Genomic DNA, 12,826 nt, shown 5'->3' with positions numbered 1-12,826 from the left:
GAGAACAAACTTAAGACCAATTGGGAAAACTCTTCAAAGAAAAGAGTGCAGAAGCTAAGGAGATTCTGAGAGTTATTTAAGTAGACTCCAAGAAGTGGGACTTCACATTTGTCTTGGTTGTATTGACCCTAGAGAAGAAAGATGCCCATTCTGCTTAAGTTAATGTGTGAGAAAAATACAACACAAATTAGCATCCAGACAATGATTTTTGGTTGGACCAAATGATCCTCAAGTTTTTATGAAGGACAGATAAGCTTGACAAATGCCTAAAGACAGTGCCCAAGGAAACCAAAAGCAGTGAGACGGGTAATGCACTGCTTGGCATTTTAAGTATAACTAGGCAAAAGCAACTGAAAATAAGGTGGTCACAGTAAGGATAGGCATCTCAATGGAACATAACCAAAGGAACCAATTAAGTAAAAAAAAAAAAAAAAAAAAAAAACTGAATGTAAGAAAATAAAAGAGAAACAGGGATTAGACAGCATAGTGAATCCCAGGTAGTTCTCTGAAGTAAAGACACGGTTCTATGGGAGGGAGCAAAATCATGGCATGCATGATAGAAAACCCAGGTGGAAGGATGGAAATGATGGAGGACAGCATCTCCAAATATACCCATTGAAGTCCTTCAAATGTATTTCTGTCCCAGGGAGACGTTTGAGACGTAGGGTTCCCAAAGAGGAGCCTGGGACTGAGAAATGGGAGAAAGGTTGGTTGGGGAAAGGTGCTGTGCAAGCCCATTTCTCTTCTCCAGGAGACCCTGTAGTGAGGATTCTGCACAGCCAGGAAAACATCAGCCTCCTACTCAGTGGGCATGCGTGACACGAACAGCTGGCTTCGCGGGACCCCTGCCCTGCTCCCTGCCCAGGACACTGGCTCTCTGCGCACGAGCTCTCTGGCTATACACGACCCTGGCTGGCAGCAGAATTCTGTTGCTGGGCAAGCAGAGGACGGACGTTCTGTCTCCTGTGAGCACAGCTGTCAGGGAAAGTAGTGACTTTCTTCTATCTCCTACATTCTTTCTTCTTGCCTGAGAATCAGGGGACAGGTCCTTTGACCAATCCTCCCCCCAGTTTGTGATGGGTAAGGGGACTAGCCAGGGCTTCAGGGGTGGGGAGACCCTGGCCTCAGAACGTGAGGGGCGTCGAGGTCGTCGAAGTCTGGCTCATAGGAGTGGGGCCGCCATGGACCTTCGCCCCAGCAAGGGGGCGGGAAGAGGGCAGGGTGTGTTGTGGCTGGGGGCGCGCGCCACGTCGAGGAGGAGCTGGCTAGTGGTTACTGTTGAGGCGTCCCTGAGTCCAGGAGGCACCTGGCTTGGCCAGCAGGGCCAGATTCCCGAGTCCTCGGTGGGGACCCAGGCAGGAGCCTGGACCGGCGATGAGGAAAGGGCCTGGAAACCAGGACGCTGCAGGGTCCTGAGACCCCACACCAGCAGGGCACTCAGTGAGGGGGCGCCCACAGCAGGCGATGTGAACCAACTTCCCACGTCTGCCAGGACAGGAGCAGGAGAGCGCAGGCAGGGCCTGGAAAGAATGAGGGAGGCTATTCCACCCAGTGGACTTCACTCCCTGGGCCAGAGACGGGCCTCGTTCACGGGACAGTGATAAAAGCACTAGTGGCTCGGGTGCTAATTTCACGTCTCTGGTGGCGTTTTCCTCAGTGTCCCCACATGGGAAACCTAGCAGTAAACCAGTCCCCATGAGTGAACTCAGAGGTCTTTCGCCGTGTGCCTTGAGGCGATTTCTGTGCCTGTTTGACTGGGATGAAAACGTATCAGTGTGTGCTTTGATCAGAAAGCATGCATACTTACAATGGCTCTTTGAAATATTTTGAGAATCTCTGCAACATTTAAAAAATTGACAAGTCGCCCTTTCCCCCATAGAAGTGGTCAAAGATAGCTGTCCTAAGTGTGCTTTCCTCATCACGGTCTTCTACTTTCAGTTTGAAATATGAATGCAGGAATGAGAACAAGATCTCGATCTAGAGGACGGAGAGATCATCAAAAGGCCCAGGCAGCTGGGCCTGTTACTGTGAGTGCCTTCACATGTACAGGAGCTTACTAACAGGCACTATTTTTACTAGATTCAAACCATGAACTGGTAAAGATACACCCTTCAGCCACGTTACTGGCTGACGGTGGAGTCTCATGAAAGAAACATTAATCCTGGAGGATTGTAGTCACGTGTTGCAGACTGTGTATATGATATGACCTAAGACTCACCTCGTGTGCTTTTTATCAAGTTTGCACTCATCTGAGTGTCCATTAAAATAGCTTCCTAGCCTCTCTGTGGGAAGTGGGATGTTACTAAGAATAAATAGGACAAAGTTGGATCAATGTGGGGGGCTTATTTATGACAGGTACATCTGTGTGCTGCTTGTATATATATGCAATTTATATGTTATGTGTAACACATACACGACATGCATTGAGGTGTGTCCTAAATATTATTGACATGCATGGAGAACAGAAGGTTTTATTTGCACTCACCCAATCCTAGGTCCAGCAGGTCACTGTGGTACAACCTCAACAAGAAAAACCAATTGGCTCTCTTCGGGATGCTACACCTGTCCCTGAGAAAGAAGGTGAGGGAGCATGTGGAATGGGAGGTGAATCTAGAGGGAAGAAGGATGTCTGCTAGGGATAAAGGGTGTGCACCACGTGTTACTGTGAAACAGAAGTAACAGGACCAAATAAAATGTTAGACAGGGATCTTACATGTTGCCTGAAAATTGGCTGGAAAAGGGAATGGGCTACAATTTCCTGCCAGTTTCCGCCCCCTACTGTGAAGCATTTTTCCTTTTTTACCAGAGACCTGTCTGGTATGATTGAAAAACACAGTCCATGAGAGAGCATGACTTTAATATACCCAAGGAAATTATGGCACAGTCCTTGATTTGAACCATGAATGCGTACACTATGTCAGGAGTTAAAACTGGTTTCCTTAGGACATCATTGTTTGACCCTTATCCCAATTGCATTAGACCTACTTATAGTATAGAGTTCTTAATATTGAATGCTTCTCACATTTCAGATATCATGACCTTGTACAGAGCCTCTGTATCTTGTTAAAGTAACAGTGAGAAAATGCAATATTTTAATTATGGTCCTTACTGTGTGATTGGCCCATCAGTCCTGACAATTTCCTTTATAGGACCATTTTCTGGGCCAGGGTCCAGTCCTGGATGATGTCTTGCATTTACTAGTCATGTCTATTTAGCCACGCTGCCTTTTGATACCGGGTGTTGAACCCAGGGGCGCAGGGGCACTCAACCACTGAGCCACATCCCCTGCCTTTTCAATTTTTATTTTGAGGCAGGGTCTTGCTAAGTTGCTTAGGGCCTCACTACGTTGCTGAGGCTGGCTTTGAACTTGCAATCCTCCCGCCTGAGCTCTACTGCCACTGGTATTTGATCTCCTTAACCTAGACCAGTTTTCCTTTCTTTGCCTTTTAGCATACTGGAAAGTGGCCAGAATTCAGACTACTGGTGGGAAGAATGTTTATCCATAATCAGTTTAAAAAGAAATTTTTGAAATGATTCTCTTGGGCTTCTTGTTCTTCACATTTATTATTGCAGTAGCCTAAAGTCTTTAATTTCCTAAACTCTGGAAGTGAATATTGTTTACTCATTCATGTGTCATGTTTTAGAGCTTAAAAAGATCCCCCTTTTATTTGTAAGGGTCTGGCCTGGAAGCCAGTCAGCAGGAACGGGCTCCTGGAAACACTGAGAGTAAACCCAGAGATGATTCTGAAGGCAAGAAAGTGATTCCAATATGTCTACAGCCTATTACAGTGCCAGACCCAGGTACGTGTGCCACTCTGAAGGGAAATTGTGGGATTTCAATATTTCCCTATATTATTTCTTTAATAAAGTGCAGGAAACATTGCTGTTTCTTTAACACCAGATTTCCCCTGTGAAGATTCTGTGAAAGGTAACGCAGACCCCAAATGCCTGTCTTAGGCTGCTTGAGATAGAAACAGACTAGGCCAAAACCATATTAAACTATGAAAAATAAAATCACTTTCTTATTTTAACCAGCAGCTAGTAATTTCACCTACTGTGATAAAAGCCTGCTTTTCACAAATAGAAAACACTTCTGTGACGGACATTAATTTACATTGGTGTTAACTGAGATTGTGATGTCTTAAGACTACCGGGGGAATTGCATTTCTTGTGCAACATGGATAGATTTGGCAGAGGCATTCCTCCTGGGTCTGCCAACCTGGACAATGGACAAAACCAAGGACAGACCATTACCCCACTTAAGATAACTATGACAGAGCTAAAATAGCCCAAAGAAGTCTTTTTGTACTCTCCTACAATACAAATGAAGCAATCACAACACTAGCTTCTCTATATATTTCACATCAGCTATTCCAATTGTGACGATGCTCCTTTAGCTCCCTTGAACTTAGAATATTATTTCAAGTCAAAATATCTAAATGGCATTCATTTTAAAATTTCCTTTACTTTAAGTCATTTGTTGTATGGCTACTGGATTCATGTACGCTTCTGGCTCTCAACTCCAATTTCCTTTAACAGGTTCATCTGATTTAAAATGCTCTGAAATTGAAGAATCTCTTACATTTCCCCGTATCACCAGAAAGAGGGTTGGGTTTTTAAAATGTTGTTAATATACCTGAAAATTCAAATTCCATACAGAGGTTAAGAATGCACAAGACACAAAGTCACCCTTAGGGTTCTGGTTTAGCCCATTTTATAAAACACAGCCTTGGTGTCATTTGTACCACTTTTGTGTCTCTACAGGAAGTTCTGCTATGTGATATCCCAAACTGTTCTGTTTGTGTTATAGGTGAAAGGCAACCACAGCTTTAAATGAGGGCAAGCCACAACCACACATCTGCTGTATCTGTATCAGATGGTTTGCTGTTAAATTGTTCACAATAAAATGTTAGAATTTCCTGCAAAGTTTTCTTGCACATTTTTGTTCAATCGATTCCTGGTATTTGACATTATAAGAAATTATGTCCTTTGACATTCTACATTTATTTTGGGGGGATGTGGAGGCCAGTTTTGGAAATTGATTTTGTTACTCATAAACCTCACCTGATGTACTCCTTAATTTCAAAATTTTATGTCTACATTCTTTTCAATCCGCATCTACAACAATATCACCTTTGTGCTTCTTCCATAGGAAATGCAAAAAAATCCCATTACTTTCCATTTCTCATTTTACCAATAAAATTTTGAAGAGAACCGAGGAGGGTAGAAGTCCTTGTCCTATTCTGAGCAGAAGGTGGAATGTTTTGTACCTTTCACAATGATATTTACCACGTTTTTTGAAAGGTACAAGCGATCAGAATGAAGAAGTTCTGTTCCATTTCTCGTTTCTTTAGAAGATATGTCCTGAATGTTTGTTGAATTACACCAAACATTTCTAGAGCATCCATAGAGGAAATCATAGGGTTTTTTCCTCCTTTAACCTGCTAATGTGGGAGTTACATTGATAAGTTTCTGTTTGTCGGTCTCACCTCCCTCTGTCTCTTCACCCCCACCAACTACTATACCCTCTGAAAACAATCACGTCTTACAACAAAGGACCACATTCAGAATCAATCTGTTCAGCAAATGATATGAGATTATTAACAGTCATCGTATTTATGGAGTCTTTGGAATATTTGTCTGATCCCAAAATGAAAAAAAAAAAATAAATGGTCCACATAAAAATGTGACTAAATGTAGACTTGTCAATTTCTCTCAAGATCCGCAAGTGATAGGCTATGGAATCAGCTAAAAAGCACTAGGTCCTAAATAGAAGAGAAATTATAGGACCTCAACCTATATACCAAAAGAAAAATTCACTTGGATCCTACCTACCCTGTGCCTTTATAATCTCTGGCATGAAACAGCTGTGGGTTTTCATGTTGGCTGTGACAAATACTTGCTGTGTCAGAGCGGGAAATATATTCTTTGGAGTTTCAACAGAAATTCACACCATTAACACCAAGTATTTGGTGTGAGGGGTCAGTGAGACAATACATGGAGTTGGCATTACAACACAGATGGACATGGTTAAGTCGCTATATTCTACTTATTCATTTAAAGTTTTATGTTTTCATTTACCTTTTGAATTACATATCTATCAAGAGATAATGCTTTAAATGACCTTTAGTCAACCAAATTAATCAATTAAGTGACAATGTACTGTAGTTGTTTTCAGACACGCCACCAAATCCTCAAGTAACCTTTATAAATGAATGCGGTGTGGCAAATGCTGCCCTCAATTATTTTTCTTTTGTTTTGGTACCACATTAAACCCAGGGGTGCTTTATCACTGAGCTACAATCCCGGTCCTTTTCATTTTAAATTTTGAGGCAGGGACTCCCTATGTTGCTCAGTGCCTTGCTAATTTGCTGAGGTGGAGCCAGGATATGTGATCCTCCTGCATTGGCCTCCCGTGTCACTGGGAGTACAAGCATGGTTCACCATAGCTGGGCACCTCAGGCTTGTTATATCCCGCAAATGGTCCTCGCTGTGAGTATTGCCAAGGAAAGTAAGTCAATACTGTGGTCATTCAATACAACACAAGACCAGAGACTATCTGTCAAGTGGCCAAGAAGTGCCCAAGCCCCCCTGCAATGGCTAATAAGCGTACCAGGGTCACTACTGCAGATGTGAGGCTGCCTAGTCCCATTTCTATAGATTTCACTGGTCATCACACAATGAACCCAGATGAACTGGAATAGCATATTGGTTACAGACATGGCAAAAGAAAGTCAGCATTGTGTCAGACCCCTGCTTCCCTAGTCCCATAGTTTGACACTGGCTCAAGAAGTGCTTGGTGACAAAAGGCTCAGTTGCTCTGCTGTGGAGCCCACAGCCATAATCTAAGGCAATAAGAGGTTCTATAGTTCACAGCCTTGATCTAAGGCACAGCAATTTGAAATGGCCTGTGTGTACCTACAAGGAGGGAGATGGATAAGAAATGGCCTGTGCTAGCCTCCAGCAAGATAAGGGGGCAGGTGAGAAACCGCCTAGGGGCAGCTCCTCAATAAGCTGTTTATCTCTCTTTTTCTCCAGGAGGTTGCAAGGTGTTCTTTCAAGGTTCAGCTAGACTGCAGTCTAGCATTGCCCACATACACTGTGGTGACATGCCAAGACCTGAGGGCATCATGGCAGAGCATCTGCCTACAGGGTCTGTTGGAAAACCAAAGGACATACGGGGGGGGGTTGCCTGCAAATGTGACAATGACAGTGCTGACTTCTAGACTGAGGAGATGCTCCTCCTGTTTGCATCATTAGAAAAGATGAATTAAATCACAACATTCACTTCAAGAAGTATCTGGGAACTTGAAATTATAAGACCAATGCCACTTGGTCCTTACCATGGGGACTATCACACTCTGGTACTTAGGCACAATAAACAGAAAATCATTTGACAAACAAAGGAAGAACACAGGAAAGGGACCGTGTAAGAAACCAAAGAGAGAAAGGTGAATGGGGTTCAAGCACCAATCAAACACAACAGACTCACTGTCAGTGTGAAGTAGTCAACTGGACCTCTGTATCCACTGAGGAGTGGGTTCACATACCTGTGTGCTATCAAGAACCAGTGACATTTAATGTGGGCCATTCAAAAACTAAAGTAACTCGACTGGCACGGTTCTGTTCACTCAGAAAGCATTTTATGAGGTCCTAGTCTGTTTTCAGCTCTTTTGTGTATCTAGAGCTTCGGTGATCTAGCCAATGCAGTCCCTAACTAAAGGCTGATCTGAATGACTTGCAGTGTCCAAGATTTAGTATGAACATGAATGTAAGGAATGCGACAGTACTGGATGTTTCTGGACAATGTATGTGCCGAGGACACAGACCTCCTCTAAGGAAAGTATGCAAAGAGAGATTTCCTTTCACTTCCAATTTACAATATGTTTCTTCCAATAAAGAAACCATTAATACCATAAATATACTTGATTAAGTTATTAGCATGTGTTATCCTCACTCAGTCAGAAAGAAAGAGCAGAGGAAAGAAAGAGAGAAGGGGAGGCAAGAAAAGAAGGAAGGAAGGAGGGCGGGCAAGTTCGTCCATTTTATAGAATTATTCCCTTAATCTCATGTTCCCACCACTCATAACTGTCTGTCACCTGTCATTCCCCACTCCCACCCCCACAAGGACTTTGGGACCCTACATTCTTTTAGGGTATTCAACATGGACTCATTCTGGCTGTTTTCTAGAGAGAGAGAGAGAGAGAGAGAGAGAGAGAGAGAGAGAGAGAGAGGTTGGGGGAAAGTAACTGGAAGTCCTTGTTCTCCATCAGGTGGGGCATAGACAACCAAGGGTATTGAGCATCAGGACAGTCCAGAGGTCCATGGTGGCAGTTGGTGGGTAACTGGATGAGGTGTAGGTAGGGCAGTGATCATGCTAAGACAAAAAAAAAACATGGCAAAGAATTGTTAGAAACATGTACAGCATTTAGATTGATTTATGTCACAGATGTCTCTTCAAACTGAAGTTCTCTAATGCCTTGTAATTTGTGTTAAATACCTTTCTATTAGCATTACTTCAGTGTTTAACAGAGAGATCCCTTTTCCTGTATCAATTAGGGCTTCCTTGGTATAGTTGGGGCTTTTATGTGCCACATTACATCTTTAGAGCAAAATGAGGGATAAATAGTGGGGCTCGATGATTATCCAACAGGATATAGAAACATAGTTCAGGCCCACCTATATAGGATGTAAGAAAAATTTGTAGATCTGAATTTGACTCAGAAAAGCATTGGGACTCTGTTTTTGTGATAGGTATCAGGCATTCCGGTGCAAGAACCCTTCCTTTATAGCCTCCAGCTTCACTTACTTTTGGCAGGGCCAAGCAAGTGTACATCTTGTTACATTAAAAGAACCATTATCTTTCCTTTTAAACATCCAGGTGTGACTATATTTTGGTTATGCTCTCTGACTAGGTATTTAAGACCAAGTAGGTCAGAATTGTTCCCAGCTATGGTGAAGAATCAGCTGAGATTCCTTAGGGTTCACTCTTGGGGACTTGTGAGAAGGTTCCTGGCTCCTTGGCATTCCTCTACCAGTGGTGCTATCTGCCAGGGTGGGTCAGGGTCTTGCTAACCACAAGTGGCCTCGATTGGAACTGTCAGGGACAATTTTCTCTACAATGACCCCCTCTGTGCAGAATGTGTGCTGTTTTGCTTCCTGTTCTCTAGGAGCTGATCAGGAGGTTCATCAACTCACAGGAGTTCCAGGGGCCCTTAGAAGGGTTGCATCGTTCCCTGAGTGCTGGGTGGCATTAGAGGGCAAGGGCCAACATATCAGCTGATTTTCCCTTGGCCCTTTTACTTCCTTGAATTTGGTCACCAAGTGTTAGTTTCCTACATCCAGTGGGCCAGTTTCAGCCGTCTTGAAGTAGGAGTACTGGGGGTTTTAACTTTAATGTCTTAAGTTTATAGTCAACTCTCCATTTAATTGTGGTCAGCATTAATACTGGGGGTCAGCCTTATATCCTGTCTGTCCTATAGGCGATGACTTGTGATCTCAAATTATCTCACTTTTGTTCCATAAGAAGCAGTACTTCTGGAGAACAGCCATAGGCAACCGTTATCAAGCTTTAGAAGAGAAGTGCAAATGAATTTAAAGAGAGCAAGATGCATTCTGTTTACATAATAGCTATGAAAAAAACATAATTTGATAATCCCAAACCTTTACTTAATTATATACTATATCCCCTGTTTATTTTGAGATTACAGCAATCTTTACAACATGAATTGATCTTTTAAACATAACTTTAAATGAACTGAAGTCTAGCATATTTTTTTAAGAATAAAAGGGAATAAGATGAGAGGTGGAGTCTTATCTCAGGTGAGTTTGGCCTCTTGGCAAGCCTTAGGCAAAGCGTTTTATTTCTGAAGCTGATCTTTGCCTCTTTCTTAAATATCAGCTTATAAAGTTCTCATATGTTGTTTCCTGAGGCTATCTGAATATCAATTAACACTATACCACATTACAACTGAAACATGAATCAAACCAAACCTAGGAGAGCTCCTCTGTTCCTTTTTGTGGGAAAAGTGGCAAAATGTTTACACATTGTCAACCGTTAAACAATCGAGGCTCTCTTTACTACCTTCCAAAGATACATTTTAATTCCCATCACGGTGTAAAGAGCAACACAAAATTTCATATATAACTTACTGATAACAGGTTGTTTTTATCCAATCTCAAAAACTCAAGTAAAAATCACTCCCCAACTTGAGGTGTTATTTGTATATATGTCTGAACATGCCTACTGCTACAGACAACTTTAGTTTGGACAACACCTGCTTGGTAAAGTGCTCTCCTGAGCTTCCCATTGAAGAAGATTTGTATACATGGAGAACATGAATGCATCTAACACCCAAAGAAGCCAGTAACAGTGTCACAACTACACCGATGTCCTTATATTAACAAAGATTAACTTTTAAAGAAAAAAAAAAAACCAGAACCCATAACATAAGGTACCTACTATCACAGGTCTGTATCAGTGAGCAACACTGACAAACAAATGTAGAACTTTAAATCTCTTCTATGTTTAGGAAACAGTGTTGATGGTCAGAAATAGACTTTTTATCTGATGTATTAATGCATCTATTGATATTTCAATGAAACATTTATATAGCTAAAGCAAACACATTTAAGCTGGGCTTTTAAATGGCAGTGTGGCCACAGTATGTCAGATGCAATGTAGAAAAGACAGCATTCATTGCTTACCTTGCCTCTAGTAACCTATATAGACTTCAGTTCACCAAATTTTACAGACACTTAGACAAAGTTCAGGAAAACATTCTTAGTTCTCAGATATATACGTGCATGTCCACACCTAGAACTTTCTTATATCTCTTTCCTAGTTGGTGACCTTAAGAAGTTAAGGGAACAAAAAGATTCCTTACGAAACTTCTGAAATTGTTCTGCAAAATACGCCATTTTAATAAAATGAAATACTTTAATCTTTTTATACTACTTTCATCAAAACACATTTTAAACTTTTTGTCCTCTTTGCACATAGATTTATAACTGTTAGAATCTGAACTCTCAGTCACCCTGCTTTCAGAGAAGACCTCCTAATTTTTTCCATTTTCCAAACACTTATAAAAATACATTTGATATGCCCTAATACACATTGTCTTATAGAATTCAGAAGGCAAGAGGTCTTGAACTTGTATTTCTTGGTTGCTGTTGTAGTATGTTAACATTGCAAATTTATCAGATGTCATTCAGCAAATATGCACAAAGTTCAAACCCACTGATGCTAAACTGATTTACCCATGTCTAACATAGGTTACCCATGAAAATCAAGGCATCAGACAGGGTCTAGTTAACCTATTAAGCCAGTTATCCTCGTCAATTAAAATCATTTAATGCAATGGACATTGCTTGGAACGTTTCATAGAAATCGATGTTTTGATTGGCTGCCTACCTAGAGAAACACATGGGTTGCAAACTTCAAAGTCACCTTTACTCTCAGCAATTTAAATTGACGCCTCTTGTTAAAATGTGTTCTAAGTCACATGAATTGAAAGGCATTTGGATTCATTCATTAAATTTACAAGCATTCATTTATCTATAAGCCAATTGACACATGAACATGATATATGAACAGAACACGTATGGAGACAAAATGTACAGTACACAGGTATACACACATATACATAAAACAGACTGGAGACAAAGATCCTGAAGGTTTTAGCAGGCATTACATCTCCACAGATATAAGGCCACAGCTACAGATGCTTATTTCAATCACTATTAGTTTTAACCCTTTAGAAAATAAAATAGAGGCTGTCACAGATGTTTACCTTTTGACCCCAACATAGGGCAGGCCTGCATTGATGGAAATGTTAGGCCTAGATTCTGTCAGCCATGGTGGTCTCTGAAATCAGAAGTTCAGGTGGACATTTGTCATCTGTGGGAGTCAGATGCAATCCAACCATCACTACTGTTTATTCCCTCTGTAGGACTCTAAAAGGAGATCTTCTTTTTTTCCCCCCCAAAAAGTATTTGAGAGTTAGCCCTAGAGAAATGGGCCTCTGAATGAAAGACAACAAGAAATAAAAAAGCAGAGGGTTAAAAAAACTGTAGTTAGACAAAACTGGAGAGAGAGAGAGAGAGAGAGAGAGAGAGAGAGAGAGAGAGAGAGAGACAGAGAGAGAGAGAGACAGAGAGAGAGAGAGACAGAGAGAGAGAGAGAGAGATTGATTTGGGGGCACAGGACCAAACAGGTCACCAGAAAAACTGAGCTCACAAAAGAGGATTTTTTCTTCACCCAAAACGAAGCAGCTATAATTTCTCTAGTAAAGGAGCACATGGGACATCTTGATCAGGTGCTCGTTGGGATTGGATTAGAGATAGCTCTCATATTGAAAAAATGTGGGAGCTCAAAAATGCTTAGGTAAAGGTTAAGAACAAAGAAAATTTATACCTACGGGATCTTCCCATTTTCCTTCCCTGTGCCCTCTGGAGCCAAGAGAAAATAATTTAGGAAGGCATTTACTGAAAGAAGATAACCCCAGAGTGCAAAAAGAGAAGTCTTTTATGTCCCATAGCAGTTTGGATTTAAAGGCACCACATTCCTTCTCTGGGCTCAAATAGATTTGGGCATTTGATCATGTAGATTACATTCTTTTTTTTTAAATTTTTTTTATTGGTTGTTCAAAACATTACAAAGCTCTTGACACATCATATTTCATACATTAGAATCAAGTTGGTTATGAACTCCCAATTTTACCCCAAATACAGGTTGCAGAATCACATCGGTTACACATCCACATTTTTACATAATGCCCTATTAGTAACTGTTGTATTCTGCTCCCTTTCCTAGATTACGTTCTTG

The 12,826-nt window shown here is 41.4% G+C and overlaps 1 pseudogene; it reads left to right on the top strand.

Annotated features, from left to right (window-relative positions):
• Window positions 1–1,601, top strand: part of LOC144249011 (zinc finger CCHC domain-containing protein 2 pseudogene) — a 72,738-nt pseudogene extending 71,137 nt beyond the window's left edge.
• Window positions 1,602–12,826: the final 11,225 nt, after the last annotated feature.

Source organism: Urocitellus parryii, unplaced genomic scaffold (assembly GCF_045843805.1).
Source record: "Urocitellus parryii isolate mUroPar1 unplaced genomic scaffold, mUroPar1.hap1 Scaffold_440, whole genome shotgun sequence".
NCBI classification, from domain to species: Eukaryota; Metazoa; Chordata; class Mammalia; order Rodentia; family Sciuridae; genus Urocitellus; species Urocitellus parryii.
This window is presented reverse-complemented; position numbering and strand designations above follow the sequence as displayed.